Below are 24,729 nucleotides of genomic sequence, written 5' to 3'. Positions count from 1 at the left end.
GAGAATTCATCTGGCGTGAGAATGGTTTTTTGAAGCCACTTCTTTTTTTTTTTAATTTTTTAAAAATTTTTTTTCAAGAAAGACAGAGACAGAGTGAGAGCAGGGGAAGGGCAGAGAGAGAGGGAGAACAGAATCTGAAGCAGGTTCCAGGCTGCGAGCTGTCAGCACAGATCCCGATGCGGGGCTCCAACTCCTGAGCAGCAAGATCATGATCTGAGCTGAAGTCAGACACTGAACCGACTGAGCCACTCCAGGTGCCCCGAAACCACTTCTTGCCCTAAACTGTCCCCTGTCTCATTTGAAAGCATCCCCCGTGGGCTGCCCTCCCCCCCCCTCCCCGGGCCAGGGCGAAGGTGACGTGTGGGGAAGTGAGTCCCTGCTGTGGACACAGCTGCTCTTCCTCTGGCCACCCCCCATCCCCGGAGGTGAAAGCAAACACCGATGCCGTGCCATGCCTGTTAAAGGAAACACTGGGGGGGCGGGGGGAAGTGCCATAATTTGTGGAAAAGTTGAAGATTTAGACCCTTGAAGATCAGAGGCTTTATGGAGAAAGTCACAGGATGCTACTTTCCAAAGGTCAACAGGAAAAATTAGAAGATTCTCCTCTTGGCCTTCTCCAGCTATAGTGGAATCAGACGCTGCAAACATCAATAAATTCTTGGGATGGCTTTCGACGCAGAATGTAAACGTTAATGTTATCTGATATTTGGCTTGTACGAACTAAAGTAAAGTATGGAAGGTCTGATCCCTGGCACGGAACCAGAACTCAGATCTAATTTGCACCATACACTTCTGTCCCACCTGCTGTGTTCTGGGTGCAGCAGCAGAAAGCTGAATTATGTTGGGATTTTTCCAACCCCTAAAATGAAAAGAGGGAGACAAGGGAAGGCAGTCAGGTGGGGGTTGGCTGAGAGACACTGGCTGGAGACAGGGGCGGGGATCCCTTTCAGGGGGATCGCCTCTCACGCAGGCTGCGGGTGGCGGGCAAGGCCGGCCCTGGAGAATCTTCTAAGCTTGGCCTATCCGTCTTCCCAGTGCCTCCCGCGTCCGTCCAGTCTGCCGCTGATTCCAACGATCCGGGCTTCCGTGATCGCAGGGGAACTGATAAAGGCCCAGGGGCCCAAACATCAACTAACACCTTTGCTTTTGGAACAAGGCTCAGGTCTCTGGAGGTTTTCTGTGCCGGGCTCCTTTACATCACTTACGTCACTTGTGCATGATGTGCGTTATGAATTGTCTCCTGGCCTCTCACTTGTTTTTGTTGTTCTGTTATTTAACTTTTCCTAGAATCTCAGAGTTAAAAGAGACACCTTGAAGATTCAGGTCAACTCTTCCTTTATTTGAATGCGTGGCCAACAGGCTGAATGTCTAGTTCAGGTCTGCGAGTAGAGCCCTAGGAGACAGACATCTTGCTGCCTGAAGAGGTGATCCATTCCACCTTCTAACGGACGGGGACCCTGGGGAAATCAGAAGCTTCCAGACACACCCCATCTGTTCCTGATGGGAGTAGAAACTTCGATCTTTCTGAAGGATAGCTACACAAAACAGATAAAAATCTTTTCCAGTGTTCATAACCTCCGACCCAGAAATTCCACTTTCAAGGATTTAGCCTAAAATATTAGCAAAGATGGTTCCAGTGATGTTGGAGACAGCTCGTGTGGCTTGTGAGAACCGTCCGCACACACCTCACTTCTCCGAGTTGTACACGCGTCCAGTTTGATTCTGGTCAAGGTGGAAGAGGACAGGGACATAAACCCTAGAAAATCTGCAAGGGCTACGATCAGGACTCCACTCCCCCTGGAGCTCTGGAAAGCCTCTTCAACACATCACTGGGCAGGTCTGAATGTTCAGCTGAAGAACACGGTTTGCAGAATATTATAGTTGAAGCACAAAAAAAAAAAATTAGAGACAACTGAAAGGTCCACATGTAGACATCCCTTAAATGAATTAAAGTGCATCCACATTGTGCAACCTATAAATTATATTCAATAAACACACAGAAATATATATATATGTATCTTTAGTAAAAATAAAAGCATGTTATAAAAGAGTTGGCCATGATGAAATCCCATTTTTGTTGCAAGTGATGGAGGAAGAGAAAAAGCAGGAATTTTTAATTGGATGGTGGGAGAGTGGGATTTTTTTTTGCCATTTATTAGTGTGTGCTAACTCTACTGTAATAAACATATTTCTCTTTTATAACATTAAATCAGTAAGGATTAATTTTCAAGACACACAGGTCTGTATTCCCCATCTTTGCCTATACTTAACTATACAGTTTTGATGTTTGATACATTTTTTTTTGTAGAGAAGAGTTGCTATTTTCATTTTTTATTTTTTGTAAAGAACAATTGCTAACGGAATGTGTGGTCCAGACAGCCATGCTGGGAAGACCCAGGATAACACAGAAGACGTGCAAACTCAACCTCCAGGAGCCATCTCCTGCCTCCCAAAGTTCTCCATTTCACTCCAATCTAAATTTACACAAATCCCAGGAACAATCAGTGAAACAGGAAACAAACGGCCTAATCAAACTCAATTTCCTGATTTTTTCAAGTTAAAAAACCGTCCCTCTTTCATTTAGGACCCCAGCACAGCACGGTTGAAGTTGAAGACCTGTCTCCTCCCCTTTGTCTCTGGCCTTTTCTCTCTCTTGGGAACAGGTTTCCTTTGTGCCTCTGCCAGAGAAGTCGGGGGCTGGGGCGCCCCCAAGGGTGCCAGCAAGCCCAGGGCAGGTGCCTGTGGCAGTGGGGTTGTATCACTCTGGAGAGGGCCTCCCAGCCCCGACGGAGAAAAACTGGCCCCAAATGCTGCGCCCAATGGGACCGTTCTTCAGAATGCTGGGGGAAAGCAGACCTGTGACAGAAGGAACATCCAGCTTCACTCAGGTCATGGTCTCCTGGTCCTTGAGTTTGAGCCCCCTGTAGGGCTCTGTGCTGACAGCTCAGAGCCTGGAGCCTGCTTCCGATTCTGTGTCTCCCCCCCTCTCTCTCAAAAATAAGTAAACATTAGAAAGAACGTTTACCTAGGACACTCTTACAGGTGGTGAACCTGAAGCACGCCCCGCGCCCCCCCCCCCCAGCTGCTATGAGGCCGTTTGTCCGCTCCGGGCAAGAGTCTGGGCATTGCATGTGGCAGATTCTCACTGCGTCTGGGAGAGCTGATGCCCTTGACCCTCCCCTGCGTCCTTCCTCTGGCCAGCTACCTGCCCCAGGTCTGCTGTACCAAGGGGAGAAGGAAGGGCAGCTGGAGTGGATGGACAGAGGCGATGACAAAGCCCTCGCCCTCCCTCCAGAGCTCTCCCCCCGAAACAGGACCCAGAATGAGCATGAGGGGCACGCTCACATCGCTCAGGGAGTCTGAAAGTCTGTGGTTCCAAGCCCCCAAATGAGATTCCATTAACCTGATCTAACTGGCTGGGTGAGGGGCCCGGGCATTGGCATTTATTCTCACTTCCCCAGCTAGTGAGGCCAGAGTTCAGGGTCAGCCTCATGTGTTGCTGGAGTCCACTCTTACGTCACGAGTATGTCACCCAGAGACCTGAAATCAGAGCGTGGGCATTTACTCCAGGCTCAGGAGGTGAGGTATTAGCAATGCCCCATGGTGCATCCTGAATTATCCAAAGATCAGCTTCTGGCCGTTGAAGGGTTTCCCGCCCCTCCTCCTCCCAAACATCACCAACCTTTTTCTTTTCAAAAGAGAGGAGTCAAAGCCTCTGCATTTGCTTCAAAGCGAGCAGACTCCACAGCCAACACATGACACCATTACGGAATTCAAAAGGTCCTGGGAAGAGGGGAAGCCACAGATTTGAAGGGGAATTTCTCATGAGGTGAAATCTTAGAGGCATGTGGTGAAGTCTTCTGATGTGAACTCTTCAAAACATTAAAGTGTTCAATCTCCCCCTGGCAGGGCGATGTGAGCTGTGAGAAACCCAGAGAGAGGGGAAAAACGTTCTTTGTGATAGAGAAACTGTTTGATAAATTACCAGATATAATGGGTCCAATTCTTCCGCCCTTAGATCAGGAAAATGAAAATCCTAATGCTGTTAATGTGGTGCTGACCAACAGGGGTAGTGAGAAAATACAGGGGGAAGGAGACACAAAATGGGAGATTTCATGTTCCCATGAAATATACTTGTTCTTTTTATTTAATTTTAATGTTTTATTTATTTTTGAGACAGAGAGAAACAGAGCGTGAGTGGGAGAGGGGCAGAGAGAGAGAGAGAGAGACACAGAATCCAAAGCAGCTCCAGGCTCTGAGCTGTCAGCACAGAGCCCGACGCAGAGCTTGAACCCACAAACGTGAGATCATGACCTGAGCCGAAGTCGGAGGCTTAACAGACTGAGCCCCCAGGCCCCCCTACTTGTTCTTATAAAAGCTTTGCAAGATGCATTTTCCCCCTCATGGAGGGGAGGGTGGTAAGAGGTTAAAAACATAGCTACTCTGGAGTTAGACTAAAAGATTTCCTTTAACAACATTCATAAATTCTAATGCTTCAAATGAAGATGCATTAAGGTTATCAAAAACAAAATGATAACTGTTGTTATTTCCAGCGTAAATTTTGCGCTGTAAAAAAAAAAAAACCCGAAAAAGAATACTGTCTCCTCGCCAAAGCTGCCTTCAGCCCACTTTCCATTTGATTCTGGGGAAACCAGCGAGCATAATTATAATTTCTTGAGCAATTTCAGGACGTTGTCCTGACAAGCGAAGCAATGTGGGTCTCCCTCCAGGACTCCGCTCTGGACTCAAAGGCACGCTCTACGTCTGAATGAGCATCCGTCCCACCTCAATGGCCAGGAACTAGTCTGCAGAGAGCACTGCCCAAAATTACAGTACTTTGCCTGAGTGACTTCGGGCCACATTCATCAAGCGGTAGCTTACAAGGAGTGAAAATAGGGGGAAATACTGAGTTTCACGCAAGAGCCGGGAAAGTGTGGATGTTACCTTCGGGTTCCGTGGTAGACGTAAACGCCACCTCCCCTCAATCTAAACAGGAATAGCTATGCCTCCTCTAGGGAAGCACATTAGAAATATATGAAAATACTGGAAAACCACCATGAAATTGATCATTAATATTAGCCACTGGTATCTGTAATACAGAAACAATTGTTAGCAATTTCCTCTTTGAGTAAGGAAATTGGGTGCTCAAAACGTTTGCTAAGCAGTCAGGGGCCTCTATTTTCTAGGGGTTTGGTCCCACCTCTGTCACATCTGTTATGTCATTTCAGGTAGGTTATTGAACCTAGCTGAAGCTTGTGGTCTCCTCTGCAAAATGGGGAGAATCATTACAGTGCTTCAGGAGATCAGAGACTGAGTAGTTATTTGTGTACTCTTGTATTCGCTCTGGGAAAGAAAAAAAGCTAACACTATGTGTAGAATGAAAGGGCAGATTCTGGTAAGAATTAACCTGAGGAAAGACAAGTCAATCCCTTAGTGTACTATTCAGCCATAGTAATGACTCAGTGTTGGTTATGACAGCTATTTATCTAAGTTAGACAATAAAAGACTAGATGTGTATCTTCATTCTTCACAGGATAGGCATTTCCATTTCCTGAAAGGAGCTCCTTTCACCCACAGGACGAACTCAGCAGCCTTACACTGGCTGCCAGCTACCCGTCTGGGGGAGCTCCTGGTGAGACAGCCCAGAGCCGAGGGGCTAAATGTGAGCGTCCAGGGGTTAACATGGGGCCTCAATAAGCATGGCTGTGATTCTCACGTATGATTGTCACTATGTTCATCTGTGGCAGAAGCTCGGAGGGTGTGCCAAGGTCACTGGATCTAACTCTCTTCCTTGGGCCAAAGAAGCAAGGTGTGCGGAGTCACCAAGAACCTCACCACCCATCCCTGACACGTGCTCTGGGGTTTCTGGTTCCTTCCATCTTACTCCTCTGTAATATGTGTCATAAATACACCCCCAATGTGACTGTGGAGTAGATCTAAAATCTCAAGGTCCTAAAATGTCAAGAAGAGACACAATATTAAACATGACCCATCCCAAATCTTCCATGTCCATTGACAATGTTAACATCAGGAGCTCTGATGACCATTTAGGGTTCTACACTGGTCCCTGATGCCTGAGTCTATCTAGTAATTAGCTCTATTTATAAAACTTGCCGGACATAATCACTACTGAAAGCTTATAATCTAAAGATAGCCAATACTAAGAGCACCGAACATTAGAAAACACATGGACTCAGAGAGCCGTATATCTGCATGAGTATATACAGCAGGAAGAACTCTGGAATACACAGATAAATATCCAGTGCAGTAATCTAGCTCAGGAATGATAGGGCTCTCACCAAGTCCATTACACTTGGCCTGTAAAAGGATCAATGGGGAGGGGACAAATTAAGGAAGTAGAATCAATGCAATGGTATTATTTTCCTAGGGCCACTATAACAAAGAGCCTGGGTTGCTTAAAGTAATCAGAATGTGTGCTGTCACAGTTCTGGAGGCCGGAAGTCCAAAATGGAGGAGTTACCAAGGCCATGTTCACTGTGGAGGCTCCCAGAGGAGAATCTTTCCTTGCCTCTTCCAATGTGTGGTGCTGGCTGCAATCCTTGGTGTCCCTGGGCTTAGGACTGGGTCACTCCAATCTCTGCCTCTGTTGTCACAGGGTCTTCTTCCCTCCACGTGTCTCTGTGTTTCTCTAAATCTTTCTTATAAAAACACCATTCATGGGATTAGGCCTAGTGTGATCTAGTATGACCTCATCTTAATTTAACTAATTACATCAATAAACTCCCTATTTCTAAATGTGGCCACATTTTGAGGTTCCAAGTAGAGACAAATGGGGATGGGGGGAGAAGAGACACTATTCAACTCAGAATGGAGATTTATTGATTGTCTAGCAGGCTGCAGAAAGTGAGGAAGGGACAATCTAGATTGACTTCTGATCTCTGGGTTGAAAAATAGGTTGGATGGAGAAGACATGAGGATTGAAGATAATTCTATTAAATTGGCTTATTTTGGGCCATCACACTGTCTGTGCAAAGCCAGGCCTAGGGAGGGGTTCTGGGGTGCAGACTAGCCTTGGTCTGGTGAGAGAACATGTGTTCCCTAGATCTGAGGAAAGCCGAAAAGCACAGGCTCATACGACCACCCCGCTTCTATCTCAGAGATCTTCATTTATAACCATTTGTGTGATTGAGAATTTTGTCATCCATTCAGCCTCAAACAAACATATAAAAATGGGAACAGAGCAGAAAATGCTGCCTTTGTGAGCCCTTAGCCCACTGATAAAGCCAGGAGCCAGAAGGCCCCTTGGAATCTTCCTCCTCTATCTCCCAAAGCCCATTTTCACATGGAGTTTGGACTGCACAATGTGTTCGCAAGTGATGAACCTATGTCCACATCCAGAGGGAAGTTTTCGAGAGAAGACAATCTGTACAACCTACTTCCTATGTGTTTCTAAGAGTTAATATGAAAGTTTGCACAGAGGAAATGCTGGAAACCCATGAAGGATTAAAAAGGCTGTTTTGGAAGATGGAAAGCAGATACAAGAGTGATCACCAATTCAGCACAGTAGAGAAAATAAAAGGCTGAGTGCCTGGGGAGGAGGGAAGTATCAGTAAAGAAGCTACAAGTACAACAGAAAAAGCACACACCAGGCAAAGGGAAGGAGGAGGTGAGACAGGAGGCTGGGAAGAGCCAGCATAACTGAAAGCCTGTGTGATGATAGGTAGACCTCTAGATCCTCTTTCTAGTGCCATTTTTCTAGGTAACTTCTTTTCCTTCTCCCCATTGCTAGAAGGAGACAAGACCTGTACTCTTGGAGAAATTAGGCTAGAGGTTTTTGGGACTCAAGATTCCCAACAGAGAGAGGGTTGAGAATTAAAGCAAAGGACTGAAAACAAAGGCGGGCTTCAGGAAAGTCATTGTACTAAATGGTTCCCAGCCCTGTGTGTCCTCAAGAGCCCACAGTCATTCAGGTTGATACTGGCAATCTGAATAGTGGAAGAGTCTTCTTTAGGGAGAGCAACTAGCTCTGGAGAAATTCCTAAATATAATGACATTTGGCCCACCAGATAATAATGCCACCCCAGTACCCATAGCTTCTAATACATTTTTATAGGTTTGCTCCTAAATATGACAGATAACTAAAGACCACCAGACATTGGAGGAAAGCTTCTGACATGAAAGGCAGGGAATAAAAGAAAAGAATCAAGAAAATAAACTTGGAGAAAAAGACACTAGACAAGAAGTAGGAGAAACTTAAAAAAAAATATATATATATATATACATATATATGTATTTATCATCATACAGACAAAAGAAAACTATATATTGCTAAAATTAAAAAAGGCTCCCCTAAATATAAATAATAATGATTTCTATTACTATTTGGAAAAGGAAGTTATTAAAATAGGAATGAGCTCTTAGGAATTAAAATTATTAGATAATATTTTAAAAGTCCACTAAATATAAGGTAAGTTGAAGCAATTTCCTACAAAGTAAAACTAAAAGAAAAGGTAAAGGGGAAATATAACAAAGAATATAAAGTAATTAGATGATCAGAGAGGTCCATGTAAAAATTTTTTAATTAAAAAATACTAAAAGTATTAATTAATTAATAAATTAATTAAAAAACAAAACAGAGAGATCCAACATCCACATAATAGGAGATCCAAAAGAGAGTGACTGGAGAAAATGGTGGAAAAGTAATTAGCAAAAAAAAATAGAAAAATAATTTTCATAATGAAAGAATAAGAACTTTCAGATTGAATGTCTCCATCAAGTGTCTAGCATACTTTAAAAATTATGAAATGAACTTAATCAGATCACCATGGATTAAACAAAGACTCTAAAGTCTTCCAAAGATTATAATAATAAAAAAAGTAATAATTACAAATCAAAGTAATATTATACTTCTCAACAGCAAAACTGGACACATGTAGACATTGGAGCAATTTCTTCAAATTCTGAAAAAAAGATACTTTGGAACTGAAATTTCAGTTTTGGTAAGGCATCGATCAAGGGCAGACAAGAGATTGTTCCAGACCTGCAGTTCTCAAAAAGATTGTTTCTCACACAGATTTTTCTCAGAAAGCCAAAGGTCAATGAATTATACCAACTCCAGACAACAAAGGAGGAAAAAGATTCAAGAAGCAAAAGGTCGAGTTTGGAAGAGAAGTAAGTAGAATTCTCCAAGTGCTGGTAGAGAAGAGTCCAATATGGCAGCCATGCATGTCTGCAGGACCCAGATGCTGCTGAGACCCAAGCCAATAAATTCCAGTACTGATGCATCCAAGGAAAATAGGCAGTTCACATCTTTAATTCAGGAAGGATATTTATTGATTGATTGGAACATTTGGAGGGGAATCAGTGATGAAGAAATAGCTAAACAATTCAATATTGAAAACAAAATACAAGAAAGGAATCATAATCATCTGTGAATGAGTTATAGTAATGTAAATACTGAATGTTCAAAAATCACCATGTACTTTTATTAAGACTCTTGGCAAGGGGCACCTGGGTGGCTCAATCAGTTAAGTGTCTGACTTCGGTTCAGGTCATGATCTCATGGTTTGTGGGTTTGAGCCCTGCGTCCGGATCTGTGCAGACAGCTCAGAGCCTGGAACCTGCTTCCGATATTGTGTCTCCCTCTCTCTCTGCCCCTCCCCCACTCATGCTGTGTTTCTCTGTCTCAATAATAAATAAACATTAAAAAATTTTTTAAAAGACTCTTGGCAGAAAGGGAAATGGGAGAGAAGCAGGAAGATGTCTAAGAGAATTAAATGTTCATCTTCCATTTAGAAAAAAAGGAGTCTATATATAGTATCTAAATTTAAAAAATAAAAAAGAGTTGTATATTATATTCTTTAGAATGTGGAAGTAAATACTGAAAGTAGTACACAAAATAGCAGAAGTAGGGGCAATCAGAAGGTCAAAGGAATGCTTGCTTTTACATTTTAAACCTTTTAGTAATATTTGATTTTTAAAACCACATACAGGCATTATTTGATAAAATTTAAATTTTTAAAAAAGCGGGGGACAATTCCATCTTTAGACCCAAGCTGGGAGGACGAGCTAACTTCAGATTCACAGGAGGAAGTCCTCAAGGCGTGTCTGGGGTGCACCTGCCGGCCATGTGGGCGCTGGGGCAGGTGGCATCACACAAGGATTCCCCATTGGAGCACCTGGGGACTGACACCTGGGAGGTAGGTGACCCCCAGAGTACCTGGGGGGACACTGTCTCTGCCTGTCACAGTTCCTGAGTGTGGCTCAGTAGCATCTGTGCCTCATTTTGATGTAACTGTCACACCCCGTGCAGTGGGTTCACAGCAAGTAGTTTGGGGAGAAAGAGATGGTGGACTTCATAATGGCACCCAAACAAAACACAGTTTGCTTGGAGAGAATTAGGCTCATCCTAGCTCTGAAAACAGATTGCCCTGAAGCAATAAAAACTCAAGGCAAATAGAAATTTAGATGGAATGAAGGTAGTAGCATTTACTGCATACAAATTCCCCCCCCCCCCAAAAAGCACATTTCCATAAATCCAAGACCATGTTTTGAACAGTAGGGTAAGTATCCTCCATTTACAGCTTACATTGGACGGACACCAAGGACCACCAGATGCCTTATATTCATTACCTCACCTATTACAACAATCCTGGAAGATTTGTGTTTTCATTTCTATTTTGTAGTTGTGAAAAGTGAGGCTCAGAAATTAAGTGAGGAACTTGAGAAAACTCACTGGTAGGCTTCACTCGAGAGTTAGTGAAGCAAAACCTCCAGGTAAGGGACACATGGTTTTGTGATCTTACAAAGCTCCCCGGGTTAATCTGGGGGTGTGACCAGGCTTGAAACAACAGCTAAGGCCATGTTATGAAACGAGGTATCAATTAATCAGTGGGATCAGCCAATGGAAAGTACTATTCTGAAATGCAATTCATTCCATTTTCCTCTGCTATGTTCTTTTTAACTGTGCTTTTATGTATAGTATTGGTTTTATCTTTAAAAATAAAAATCTTATAAAGGAACATTCAGATAACAGGAAAGAGCCTTTGAGAATTAAAATTGTGATATTATATAAATGAAACAGGCTTGTCTATAAAAAATACCTTAACTGTTTTCCTGAGACTAAAATGAGAAATTGCCTACAAAGAATCTGGCACATAATAGAAGCCCAGTGAGTGGCTGGGAGGCAGTATGGTGTCTTGGAAAGAGTGTGGGCTTTGAAATATGACAGACCTAAATTCAAATTCTGGTTCCACAACTGAGGCAATCGTGACTGTTGGGGATATTATCTGCCTTGCAAGATGTGTTCTGAGAGTCAAAATTTAAAAATATATCCAAAGCCCCTTGTATCTTTGGAATATAATCGTGTTCGAAATAATGTTAACTTCCTCCTTGTAACCTCAACCATCTACTATATTTTGTTTGCTCCTCTCTTCTCTTAGCCTTTCTTCCCACTGTGCCAGGGACCATTGTCCCTTCTGCAATTGCCTCCTTTACTAATGCATCTGGTAATACAAAACTTCATTTTCAAATCTCACAGAATTTCTATCCTGAGGAAGAAGAAAGGTATTTCTTACAAAGTCTCCACGTTTCCTATAGCTTATTTATATATATTAAAATCAGTCCTTAAATAAATATTAAAATATAAAAAGGGGCGCCTGGGTGGTTCATTTGGTTAAGCACCCAACTCTTGATTTTGGCTCAGGTCATGATATTCATGGTTTGTGAGCTCGGGCACCATGTCAGGCTCTGCCCTGAGCTTGGAGCCTACTTAAGAGTCTCTCTTCTGCCCCTCCCCCCATTTGTGCACACACACTCTCTCTCTCTTAAAGTAAATAAATAAACATTAAAAAAATAAAAAATCAAGCCATCTGTCAATCAATTCTTTTTGGTTTCTTCCCATCTAAGGGAAGTTCTGTAGTTGGACAGTCGTAAAATAAGGTATCTATGTGATAGTTTGCTTTAGCTCCTTTTCTGACTGGATTATCAAACTTAACCCTGTGATAAGTACTACATAGTAGTTCATGGGTGGGTTATTACCTTCCATTACCAAGTTCAAGAAAGACCATGCATGGTTATCATATGTTCTGAATTTGCCAATCTGAATTTTTAATCTCGGGTAATTTTGTTCTTTTTGATTAATTGAGGATTATTAAATCTACAACTAAATATGAATTAGTCATTACACCTTTATATGATTTTTTCATATAAATCATTCATCTACTTCTTGTGTTAAGAAACTATGCTATTTTTATACTATATTAATTCATTCATATTAAAGTCTTAAAGCAGAATAAAAGTAGATCATGATTCCCTGACATGTAATAAATCATCTTAATTGAAAGAATAAAATTATAAAATGGAAAGTATCTTGGAAAATCTGGGACATATGATCACAATAAATATAATTTCCTTCCTTTTGGGTATTATGAAGTAGTTATTATAATGGTCTCAGATGAATTAGAAAAACCTGTCAGGAGCAAAATTCTAGACTAGTTGTATTGTGCAGAGAAAGTCCCTCTGTTCAACAACAACCAGAAGAGGGTAACAAAAAATATCTAGCATTGGTGGCATAAGAATTAAAATTGATTAATCCTATGAAGACTACTTGGTGTTCACAAGATCATCAAGAAAAATATCTATAGTATCAGTTACTCACCACTTTCATTGTTTCAGTTGATGCTGTATGTGCTGAAAATCATCCAAATTGCAAACCTAGGAGATGATAAACAAGTAAAAATAAATTACAAAAGAGGAGGTCCTCTTGTCCTAAAACAGTTGAAGGACTAGTGTTATAGTCAGGCATGTGGGTCAACAAAGACTGGCACAGAAACTTAACGCACATCATCAAACTTCTCAGTTGACTGGCTTCCTCTCTGCCAAGAGTTAGTCTCTGGACCACTTAGCACATTCTCCCTTGAAATAAGTAGATGGTAAATGCAGTTTCAGAAGCAAGGGCATTCCTTATCAACCGCACAAACAAATGATATTCCTACAAGTGTTTCTCTAGGAAAGCATCGCCCCACTGTTCTCTCCCACTATTTAGCGCTGTTTCCAGGCCTTCCGTTCAGTGGTGTGTTGGTCATTAGGTTCTGTGGGGTGGAGGGAAGATGTTTTCCTGCCAGATTTCTGTGGCATACATTCTTCCACCATAACCAGTTTCAAGCTATCAACTGTTTAACATTTGCCTCTCAGAATCAACACAAGCTGACTCCCATGCATGGCTTAAATTCTTGAATTAACAGTGAAACAACAACCAGACAGGTACCTGTTATTGACCCCGTGGTATAGATAAAGAAATTGAAGCTTGGAGAAATGAATGAAGTTGTCTAAGGTCCCACAGCTGATAAAGTGGTTAAGTTGGGATTTGCATACAGGTTTGCCCAAATCCACAATTCAGCAAATATTTGTAATAGTATAAAATGCTATTTTACACACACAAAAAAAGACAAGGCACACATAAATCTTTTAAATCAGTCCATGTTCCTAAACATCTGATTCTTCTCCCTACCTTACAAGTATAGAGCATCCAAGAAATGTGCAATGAACAAGCCAAGGGACACCCTCCAATAGGCAATGGCCCTACATTTCATCACCATCAGTCAAGATTTGTTAAAATTTTGCCTCTCTGTGGTGCCTCTACTTGGAGGTACCCCTTCCTCACAGCAAAGGTCATGAGAAACTGGTTGCTCACCACCACTGACCAGAAAGTTATGGCTAAACCATCATCTCTGAACTAGAAGAGTCTTCACAACTTCGGCCTCCTTGCCTATGAGGCCAGTCAGGCTACCATCTGACCGTGTAGTTTCTGGGTCGTCCTTCTTGGCCCTCAAAGTGAGTAACACTTGCTGTCTCCACAGGCACCTGAGCACTGATGTGGGAATTCAGACTTTGCTTGGATTACTCACATTACTCATTTCAAGAATATCTTCCCAAGCCCTGAGTCTATCTGCTTGAACAGATTACTCTAAAGGCCTATTCTTTGCTTTCAAGCCCTTTGTAGGGGATTCTCTCTAGCCTCCATCAAATTGCCTGGTGGTATTATCTGGTTCTTCTAGGCATCCAGAAAATAATCTTGTCACATCAAGGAGCTGCCTGCTCCTCTAGGCTCAATAAAAATATTATTATGTATAAAGCTGGCTTGTGGATTGTGGGACTATGTACTTTATGGAGAAAACATGAGGGAGAGAGACTTAAATTCACATTTACTCAATTTCCTGCTCTGTGAAATGAAGCTTTTAAAACATAGACCTTAGAAGACTGTTAGGTGACTCACAAAACGCTTATACTAAAATAGTGTTGGGGCGCCTGAGTGGCTCAGCTGATTTAGTGTCCGACTTCAGCTCAGATCATGGTCTCATGGTTAGTGAGTTCGAGCCTCGCACCGGGCTCTGTGCTGACAGCTCAGAGCCTGGAGCCTGTTTCTAATTCTGTCTCCCTCTCTCTGACCCTCCCCTGCTCATGATCTGTCTCTCTCTGTCGCAAAAATAAACAGAAAATAAAATGAAACAAAATAAAATAAAAATAGTGTTAGCGTCATTATTTACATTTTATAAAAACAGTCTAATAAAAAATGAGCTTTGATGATCCCCAGTGACTGAGTCATGCTTCCTGCCTTCCAGTGGACCCTGGCAGTGCAGACAGGAAACTCCCTTACTCTACAGTGAGAAAAATCACAATGGTGTTCAAGGCACCAGGGCATCAAAACCAAACTTGGGTTGAGGGAGGTTGCCCTGTTCTGAACTTTGAAGGAAAGATCAGCCCCAGGATTATGGGAGTCACCGTGGACCCCTGCCAAACCACACGTGCTGAGATTTGGCCCAGATATTTTGGTTGGCTAGATCTTGGGTAGGGCTGAATATTTGGATATTAATCATCTCCACAAGTGATTATATACCGGGGTAATTATGACCTGTATGTTTTCTATCAGAAAATGAGAAACAACACTGATCATGTCTACCAAACGAAGGACAGCTAGTCCTCTGTATCTCAGGACTCCTGCCTCCATCCAGGCTCCAGGAAAGGTGTCCTTGCCATTGACGCAGGCCACATTTCCACTCAGTGTCTTCGGTTTTCACATTTCATCAAATTTAGTCAAGCTTGATTTTTTAAATAACCTTGGATCTGTTTAATCATATCCTATTTTTTGCATTTCTCGTAAATGCAAGCTTATAATTTAGGTCAGGCGCATATCTCTGAGCACTGAAAATTTAGAAATACTGTGAGTTTCCCTCTTTGTCTGTGTAGATAGTGGAAACTGTAGAAAATAGTTCCAGTCAAAATATCATCTAATAAACAATTCACTGGAGACGGTAAAAGCCCCCCACGGAATTCCATCATAACAATGGCTGTAAAGATAACATTGCATCCCCAGATCCTGCTATGTGTTTATTCAGCCAACAAAACACTGAATGTTATCTGAAATGGCAGCATCTGGCGACTCCTGTATATTGGTATCTCTCCCCTCATTTACTCTGTGACAGCTGGAGAAACGGAATAAAAAATGCCAGATACTAGAGGTACCAGAAAGGGACATTTTATCTTCAAAGGACCTCAGAAAGCCCACCTCTCTCATTCTACAGATGAGGAAATTAAAAGGAAGGGAAGGGATTGCGTTAACAGGGACATAATTCTATCACATTTTTATGATAAAACACACTGTGATTTTTTTTAAGCATGATTATAATGTATGCCTCATCCAAAAAAAAATCCTCATACGACCTATGTAAATAGTTATATATGCAATGGTTTCTACATGAGCAATAATCCGGATGTAAATAGAAATTATTTTTATTTTTATTTAAATCCAAAGTCAAATAAAAGTTTAAAATCTATTACAGACTATTGTCAGTACTCTGAGATTACAAGAAAGTTATTTCTACCCTGAGGTCAGATCTGAAGAATGAAGAAAAATTGCCCCCCACCATGAACTTTAAACTAAAAATATCAGCGTGGAATAAACCAAAACAAAACTATGGAAAAAATGCTGGCAAAAAAAGACAAAGAGGAAGGAAAAGACAAATAAGAAGGAGGAGAAAGCAGGGAAAAGGGAGAAGGGAGAGGAAGGAAGATGAAGGAAGGAAGGAAGGGTGGAAGGAAGGGAGGAAGGAGGGGAGGAAGAAGTCAGCTAAATCTGCAAAATTGTGGCCCTGTCTTATGGAATATATTAAAATATTTAAAGTGTTGACGATAAACATCATAAACCTTAATCCCTATAGCAATGCTTATCCTGACATCACATTTTCTAAGGTTAATGCCATTAAACGTGATTCATTTTTCTGGCTGACTTTTGCCCAGATCTGTCCCCACCATGCACTGCTCTCTGCTTATCATGGTGTGCCTTGGCATGAACTGTGCCTAGCAGGGACACTGGGCTGGTCATCCAGCTCAGGTGTTCTGAAACCTGTGACAGAAGAATTGATTAGTATTTTTTAAATTTTGAGATGCTAAAATCATTAAAATTTTATAGATACAGCATAACAAACTCATATACCCAACAATAAACTTAATCAAATCAGACCATGTTTATCTCAGCTTCAGATTTCAGATAACAGAATATTACAGTTCGAGTTAAGCCTTTCTTTGTCTTCCTCCAAGAAATATCTCTTCCTTCCCCCTAGAAATAATACTTATTTGGACTTTTATGTTTATTATTCCCATCCCTACATATGTATAGTATAGATCCACAAAACACAGTGATATTTTAAATATTTTAAGCTTTATAGATATAGTGTTGTATGGTACATGTTCTATTACAAAGTGCTTTTCCCTAGCAATCTAATTTTTGAAATTTCTTCATGTGGTACATGTATCTCTAAAATTAATCTATAAAAGCATTTAGGTTTATCTCTTTAGCATGTTCTGTGTCTTTGTTAGTGTGTTAGCTATAACTTCATTTTGTTACATATTGGCTGCTCTAGTGTTAACATCTATATGTAATCTCAGTCTGTCTTCAAGCTCTATTATTATATCTCTTCATGTTCAGCATAATAACTTTACAAAATAGTATCCTTACTTTCTTCCCTCTCAAATTTTGTGCTATGTAGTTGTATATATTACTGACACATTTTATAAGCCCATTTTTACCATCTCACGAAAGTCAACTGTGTGCATCCATCCTCAAATCCATTTGTAGTTTGCTCGACTTGCAATCAGCCGGGCAGGAGTACGTACATGATGGAAATTGGGAACTACTATACAGTAAGCATTTTTTTTTTTGGCAGACCAATCATTTAGTAGCACATAATTTTATAAACCCAAGGATATATTGTTATTATTTTTGCCTTAAGCATTTAATTATCTGTTAAGGAAATTTTCCAGATTTACTGAGATCTAATTGACATACAGCATTACACAAGGTTAAAGGATACAGCAAAATAATTTGACTTATACATATTATAAAATGATGACCACAATAAATTTAGTTAACATGCATTATTAAAAAGATATTTTTTCATAAAAAAAAAACCATGTTTTATATTCACCCAAACATTTACCATTTCTGGGTTTCTTTGAGTTTATTTATTTTTGAGAGAGAGAGAGAGAGAGAGAGAGAGAGAGAGAGGAGACAAGCAGAAGGGGCAGAGAGAGAAGAAGACTGAGAATCTCAAGCAGACTCTGTGTTGTCAGCACAGCCTGATGTGGGGCTCAAACTCACAAACCATGAAATCATGACCAAAGCCAAAGTCAAAAGTTGGATGCTTAACCTACTGAGACAACAGATGCCCCAACATTTACCATTTCTGATGGTTTTTCTATGGATCATTCTGTAGATTCCCATATGCTAATATTTTTCTTTTGCTTGTAGGTATCCCCTGTCATTTATAACAATGTAAGTCTGCTACTCATGAATTCTTTCAGGTTTTGACTAACTACAAGTCTTTCTTTTCCATTTGTTTTTGGAAGATATTTCATACAGCATGAAATTCGAGATTTTCTCCCTTTTCGGTAATTTAAATTCGGTAATGGTACTTTTACCATTTTCTGACTTGCACTCTTTCTGACAAGAAATCTGTTTTAATTCTATCAGTGTTCCTCTTATATAAAGTCTTTTCTTTTCCTTTGGCTGCTTATATGATCTCCTCATCGCTGGTTTTAAGCAGTTTTATTTTAATGTCTTGTGGTTTTCTTCACATTTTAGGGGGGATTGGTTTTCTTTGTGGGATAGCAGTGTTTAATCAAACTTGAAAATTCTCAGTCCATATTTCTTCAAATGTTTCTTACCTCCCCCCAATATCATTTGAGGATACCAATTAAACTGTACTTATGGTGAGCCACTTGAAATATCTCTCAGCTCCTCTTTCATTTTGGACAGTTTCTATTGCTATGTCTTCAAGTTCACTAAGCTTTTCCTCTATGGTGTCTATTCTGATGTTAATTCTTCCCAGGGTGTTTTTCAACTCCATCACTGTATTTTCCAAGTTCAGGTTGAGTATTTAAATCTTCTGTATCTCTGCTTAACATGATTAATCTTTTCTGCACCATATTAAATACATGTAGTATAGTTATAATCGTTGTGTTTTTCTTATCTACTCATTCTAGTCTATTAATTGTTTTTCATCCTTATGTGGGTTGTATTTTCCTGCTGCTTTGCATACTTGGAACTTCTTTATTAGATGCCAGAGGACTGAATTTTACTTTGCTGGGTACTGTATATATTTTTGTATTCTTATAAATACCTTGACCTATGTACTGAAACACAAAGTATTTGGCAGGAGTTTGATCCTTTAAGACTTGCTTTTAAGCTTTGTTAGGCAAGAAAGGAATGGCCTTCAGCCAGGTTTTCTGTGCACTCTATGTGCCTTGTGTATCCAAGGCTTTTCCAGTGTGCCTGGCTGAATGGTTCTGATCCTGATGTCATGTGTGCTGGGGATTGTTCCTTCTCCTCCTTTCAGGTGCTCATTCCCTCAGCTTGGGGCCGTTTACTCATACATCTGTGCTGATCCACCTTAAAATACAATTAAGAAGGAGCTTCTGTTTAGCTCAGTGTCTTTCTGTGTGTGGCTCCCTGCTCCCAGCACTCCTGCCTGTGAACCCCAGCCACCGTAGTTGACCTGGTCTCCTGGCTTCATCTCTTCAATGCAAGGAATCCTCCCACTCTACATGGGTTCTTCTCCGAGTGCAGTGGCCCAGAAGTTCTCTCTGTAGAAAGCTGGGTGTGTTCATAGGACTGATACGTTTGTTGTCCCCCTCAGGGATTACTGGCCTAGGCTCCCTGATAGATGAAAAACCATCATTTCATATATTTTCTCAAATGCTTTTATTTTCTTCCAAGAAAGAAAGTCTGGTTCCCGTCATTCCACATTGGCCAAATGTGGAAGTGTCAGTGTTACTTTGGACATTTTAATTCTTTATTATGAGCTGGACTTCAGACTTTGGTCTCATGGCTTGGTGAGTGTGACTTTTCCCTTGACCTCTGGACTATGTTTGGATGTCAGCACATCAGCTTCCTGGGCCTTCAAGCCCAGAGTGTCCCAGGTCATGCAGTCATGAAAGTGACCTGAAAAAGTCTCAGAGAGAGACAACTCTGAGCCAAGAGCCTGAATAATGACTGAGCCCAAGCCTGAACCTTATTTAAAATTTCTGCACCAGCTGAATTACTCAAGTGCATGATTTAAAAATAAAATAGCTACATGAACATATGTAGCTTACAGACTATTGTATGTAACCAAATCCTGTGATATAAAATGCTAAAAATATGTGCTTACTCATCATAATTTCCAGATAGAAATTGTATCCACCTTTATCTTAGTAGTACCATTAAATATAACACTATATACTAAAAACTATATTACATGCTGTTATTAATAAAAAATATTTTGTCATCTTGAAAGTGTGTGCTTGTGCTCAAAATGACTCTTTATTTATAATATGTCCATATTCCAATCCTTAAATGCCAGCTACAGACTTTTGAGAAGGTAGCCATATCAGTAGCTTTATATCATGTCCACACATTCAGGTCTCTAGTTGCTATCATACTAGTAAGGAACTCCTTCCTAGGTAACTAACTACCCTTATAAGTCACCAAGAGGAGATTTCATCTGAGAGGAGATGAAGTATTCAAATGCAGACCTATTCCACCTCACAGAACATTGCCAAAAGTTCCAATTTGATGTAATCAGCCTGCAGCATGGAATCATTAGAACAAACTTTTTTAAGTTTACGTATTTATTTTGAGAGAGAGAAAGAAAGCAAGAACATGAGCAGGGGAAGGGTATAGAGAAAGGGAGAGAGGGAATCCCAAGTAGGCTCTATGCTGTAAGTGCAGAGCCTGACATGGGACTTGATCCCACGAAACATGAGATCATGATCTGACTAAAATGAACAGTTAGACACTCAACCAAATGAACCAGCCAAGAGCCCTTCTAAGGGTGTATTTTTATCAAATTCACACATATATATGGCACATACACTAAAGAGAGTCCTCAAATTTGTTAGGAAGAACAGTAGTGTCCTTCATGCCCATGTTCCCTTTCTCCAAGGAAACTACTTTCTATCCTTTTACTAAGTCTGTTGACAGTCATCTCTGTATCTCTAAATTATGTATTATATTTCTATGTCTTCATTCTATATTTTAGGCAATATTAGTGATTTTCTACCATGAAGTATAGACGGATAGCTCTCTTCCCCAGGGTCCTTGCACCTACAGCATGGGCCACTCTAAGGCTAGAAAAGCCCTCGTCTCACTGCACTCTCTGTGAAAGGATCCTCTTGGTCCATCTGGGGGATACTTCCACCACATAAATGTCCCCCCAGCACTGACATGACACAGTGACCCTGCTCGATGCCCCCCTCACCTCTCTACCCTTTCATCCCACCCTTCCAACACAGACATCCTAATTTTGGATAGAGTATTATTAAGTATTGTATCACTTACATCTGTGTAAATGTTAGTCATACAGTGCAATATAATTTTTATTTTGTGTACATTTTTATCTCACCTGAATTAATAATTTTCTTGAGTTTGTTGTTGTTTTCAGGTACTTCTCGATATCTCAACTTCAGACATACTACCGGATCAAATTCTCCTCTTAATAGACTCAGAGGTACTGGGCATTCTGTCCATTTCATCTTGAAATGTTCTCTCCCTTTCATGCTCCAACTGGGGCAGGTGACCTCATAACTGCACAGAATTCAGTGTGAGATCACCCACAGCTTTGCCCTGAGGATCCATCTCTTCTACATTGTATTTCCTCTTTCCTTTATCTCGAGTCTACTCCTTCTTGGCTTCCTCCCTCACCGTGATGGAGCACATCCTCCGGTGGTCTCTTGAGATAGGTTGTGTGGAAGGTAAAACTTTTCAGAAAGTGTCTGTCTAAAATGTCTTTCTTCTACACTCACACTTGATTAAGAGTTTACCTGAGTACAATATTCTAAGTGAGAGACCATTTTTCATTGTCTTTAAATCTCTGGTGTAGCTATTTAATTCAAAGCCCTTCTATTCCTGACCATTTGGATGACTTTTTTAAAAAAGGTTTATTTATTTACTTGTTTGTTTGTTTGTTTGTTTGTTTTACTTAGAGAAAGAGAGAGACAGAGTATGAGCAGGGGAAGAGGAGAGAGAGAATCCTAAAGTGGAGGTCAATCCCATGAACCGTGAGATCATGACCTTGACCAAAATCAAGAGTTGGATGCTTAACCAACTGAGCCAATCAAGAGCCCCTAGATGATACTTTTATTTCTCAGAAGCTGGAAGAACCTTCTTTGTCCTGAGTGCTCCAAAATATCATGATGATACACTTTAGCGTGGATCTCTTTTCATACTCTGTGCTAAGTTCTCTTATCAGCCTTTCAATAGAGAACCTTCAGTTCTGGAATGTCTTATTTTCTTGATTTATTTCAATGATAATTTCTGTGCTCCGTTTTCCCTGTCTTCTCTCCCAGAACCTCTATTATTCTAATGTTGCACCTCCCAGATTGATCTTCTGATTACCTTGTGGTTTTTTTTCCTTCTATCATCCATCATCTTTTCTTTCTTTCTTTCTTTCTTTCTTTCTTTCTTTCTTTCTTTCTTTTTGTTTTTTGTTTTTACTTTTGGGGATATTTCCTCTACTTTGTTTTCTGTTCTCTCTGCTAACTTCTTATCATAACTCATATTTTAACTTCTAGGAGCACTTGTAAGTCTCTCAATTTACCTCCTTTACAGCACATTTTTCTTCCTGGGTAGGTGTACTTTTTATTGGGGGGGTACCACACTGAAGATATTAATGGCAATTGTTTTGGTATTTTCTTTCTTCAGAATTTATGTACCCTTAAATTGTGTGTCTTTGCTTATTTGCCTTGGTCTCTCCCTTCCACATTACAAGCTTTCCTAAGATGTCAAGTGGTCCATGACTGTCTGTTTATATTTAACAGGGAGCACTGAAAACTGAGGAGTAGCTCTGAGGGGATACATGGTTAGACTTGTTCATGGAAGAAGATCTGCTGTCAGTATTTTTCGATCTTTACTTGTGGGAGCATCAGATTCTCTGGTGAAGAATTTTCTGTAGTGGAGGTTATCTTTCTGGAAGCCAACTGGGGAGAATGGCCAGCAGCTCTGCACGTGGAATGGGAACATTCATATTTAACCTCTTGTTTTCAACAGCATCGGAGGAGCCTTCCTCTGTGACACCTTCCTGGGAGCCCAAAGATTCTCTGGTGTAGCCTTTCCAGAGAACACTCTTTCCTTCCCATCATCCATGGGGGTTGGGAGGGGCCTGGGAGTCCTGTCACCCCCCAAACCAATCTTCCTAATTTTTCTCCCACCTTCTCTTTATTTTCAGAGGTCTCTGAAGTCTGTAATCTCTAAGAATTTGATGGTTTTATATCATAAATCAGGGGGTCTTGACTTTCCCTGATGCTGGCTTAGGAGTCAGTGTTTTCTGTCTGGGCTACCATTCATCCATTTGTTTCCAGCTTCCAAAAATTATTATTTCTCCCCCTTATTTGTTCTTCTGGATTTATGCTTTGTCATTTTAGTGGGGATTCAGGAAGGAGCAAAAGTAAATGTCCTATGAAACCCACCATCTTTACCCTGATATCTGCATATTATAAAGGTTTTATTTATTTCTGTGTTAGATTGCACAAATATCCAAACCCTTTCACCTTTTCCCTTTTTTTTAAGAAAGAAATGTGTATTTTACAGAGAGATCAGGGGAGGGGCAAAGAGAGAGGGGGACAGAGGATCCGAAGCAGGCTCTGAGCTGACAGCAGCGAGCCTGATGCAGGCTCTAACCCAAGAACTGTGAGATCATGACCTGAATCAAAATCAGACACTTCCTACTGAGCCACCCAGGACCCCCTATCTTTGCCCATTTGATTGTGACTGTGCAGTTCCAGTTAACGAGAAGTGACGTTTATCCCCCTCCTTTTAAATTAGTCCTGTGCCTCTGACTTGTTGGCCAGTGAATGCTGCAGAAACATCCACCCAGCCATTCCCAGTTCCCAGCCTTACATGGCTCTGCTCACTGTCTTGAACCCTGTCCAGCCACGTGCCAACAAGCCAGGGCGCACCTGCTGGAAAATGAGAAGTCCCCAAAAGAAGGTGAGCCGCTTCATCAGAAGCCATTTTGGACCAGCCACCCTAACTGATCTCAAGGCTGCCACGGAAGAGCGAATCCAGCCAAAACTAGGAAAACAGCCCCCCTGGGCTTTGCTTGAATTTCTGCCCCACTGAATCATGAGCCAAGCAATTGTTTGGAGCCACTGAAGTTTAAGGATGGGTTGATACGCAGCAAAGGCTCGCTGAGTATGATTTCTGAAGAAGGTGATTTCAAAGATTCATGCAGCTCAACTTTTTAAAACATCTAAAAAGGTCTTCGCAGGGTCAGACATGGAACAATCTATCAAAATAGCCCATTTAAACTTGCTGTTGATTATGCCTTTGAACAGCACCTGCATAAATAATAAATGTGCTGGTTTTGAACTTTCTATTGTTCGTATTATAAACCTCCGCTCCCCAAAAGACGGCAAATCAATTTCATCGTCGGTGCTCACGCAGCAGTAGACAATTCATCCTGACGCCTGCTGGCTACTGTTCCCGATTATGCCAGATGCCGAAGAGCACGTCGGTGGAAAGAGCAAGCCGACGGTGGGCAATCAGCCTCGTTAAGATTCTGGGAGTGTGTTGGCCTCAGCCCAGTGCGCCTCCAAGTCCCTGCCATAAGCAAAATAGCGACACCTCCTACCTCTCTGTCTGTTAACCTCTTAGCAGTACGAACGTCACAAGTTAATTCACTGGAAAGCCCTTTTTGAGATGTTGCTAGCTTTGCCCACAGTGAAAAAAAGGAAAATCTAAAGGTTGGAGGTAGTGTGAATGAAGAAAACATGATAAAAGAAAGCAACCATGGGAAAGGCTTATGATAACACAGTCACACCAGGCCGTGTGACAAGGAACCGCAGGTTTTCCTGTCCAGGTTTCTCCAGAGCCCAGGGAAATGCGGAGCAGTGCAGGACTTGGTCAGCCCTGTTCTGGAACAGACTCGGGACTGCTAGTGATAAATAGCCCTTGTCGACCCAGTGGAGAGTTCAGAGGCAGGGGTGGCTCACCTTACTGGGGACAGGATCAACTCTAACTAGAGGAGAGAAAGAAAAGAGGTGAAGGAAAAATATGGCCAGGAAATGTAACCTACTTATTTCTGGAAGCCTAGAAAATTCTAGTTATCCTGCAAGATAATTGGAATTAAAAAAAAAAAAAAACTGGTACAAAAAAGCTGATTATCTTATCCTTTACACATTGATTCTTTTAATTTTTAAGATACACATAATTAGATTCTCTAGTGAAATCAGAAA

At 41.1% G+C, this 24,729-nt stretch overlaps 1 long non-coding RNA gene across 1 annotated transcript; it reads right to left on the bottom strand.

Annotated features, from left to right (window-relative positions):
* Positions 1–1,584: 1,584 nt before the first annotated feature.
* On the bottom strand, positions 1,585–20,965 carry LOC115295536. Its single transcript, XR_003910458.1, has 3 exons — positions 20,901–20,965; positions 12,620–12,675; positions 1,585–1,851 (listed from the first exon to the last, which is right to left on the bottom strand). It is a non-coding gene; the product is annotated as an uncharacterized LOC115295536 (long non-coding RNA).
* Between the last annotated feature and the right edge of the window lie 3,764 nt (positions 20,966–24,729).

This window comes from Suricata suricatta, chromosome 7 (genome assembly GCF_006229205.1).
Source record: "Suricata suricatta isolate VVHF042 chromosome 7, meerkat_22Aug2017_6uvM2_HiC, whole genome shotgun sequence".
Lineage (NCBI taxonomy): Eukaryota > Metazoa > Chordata > Mammalia > Carnivora > Herpestidae > Suricata > Suricata suricatta.
The sequence above is the reverse complement of the archived record's forward strand: the minus strand, read 5'-3'. Positions and strand labels throughout refer to the sequence as shown.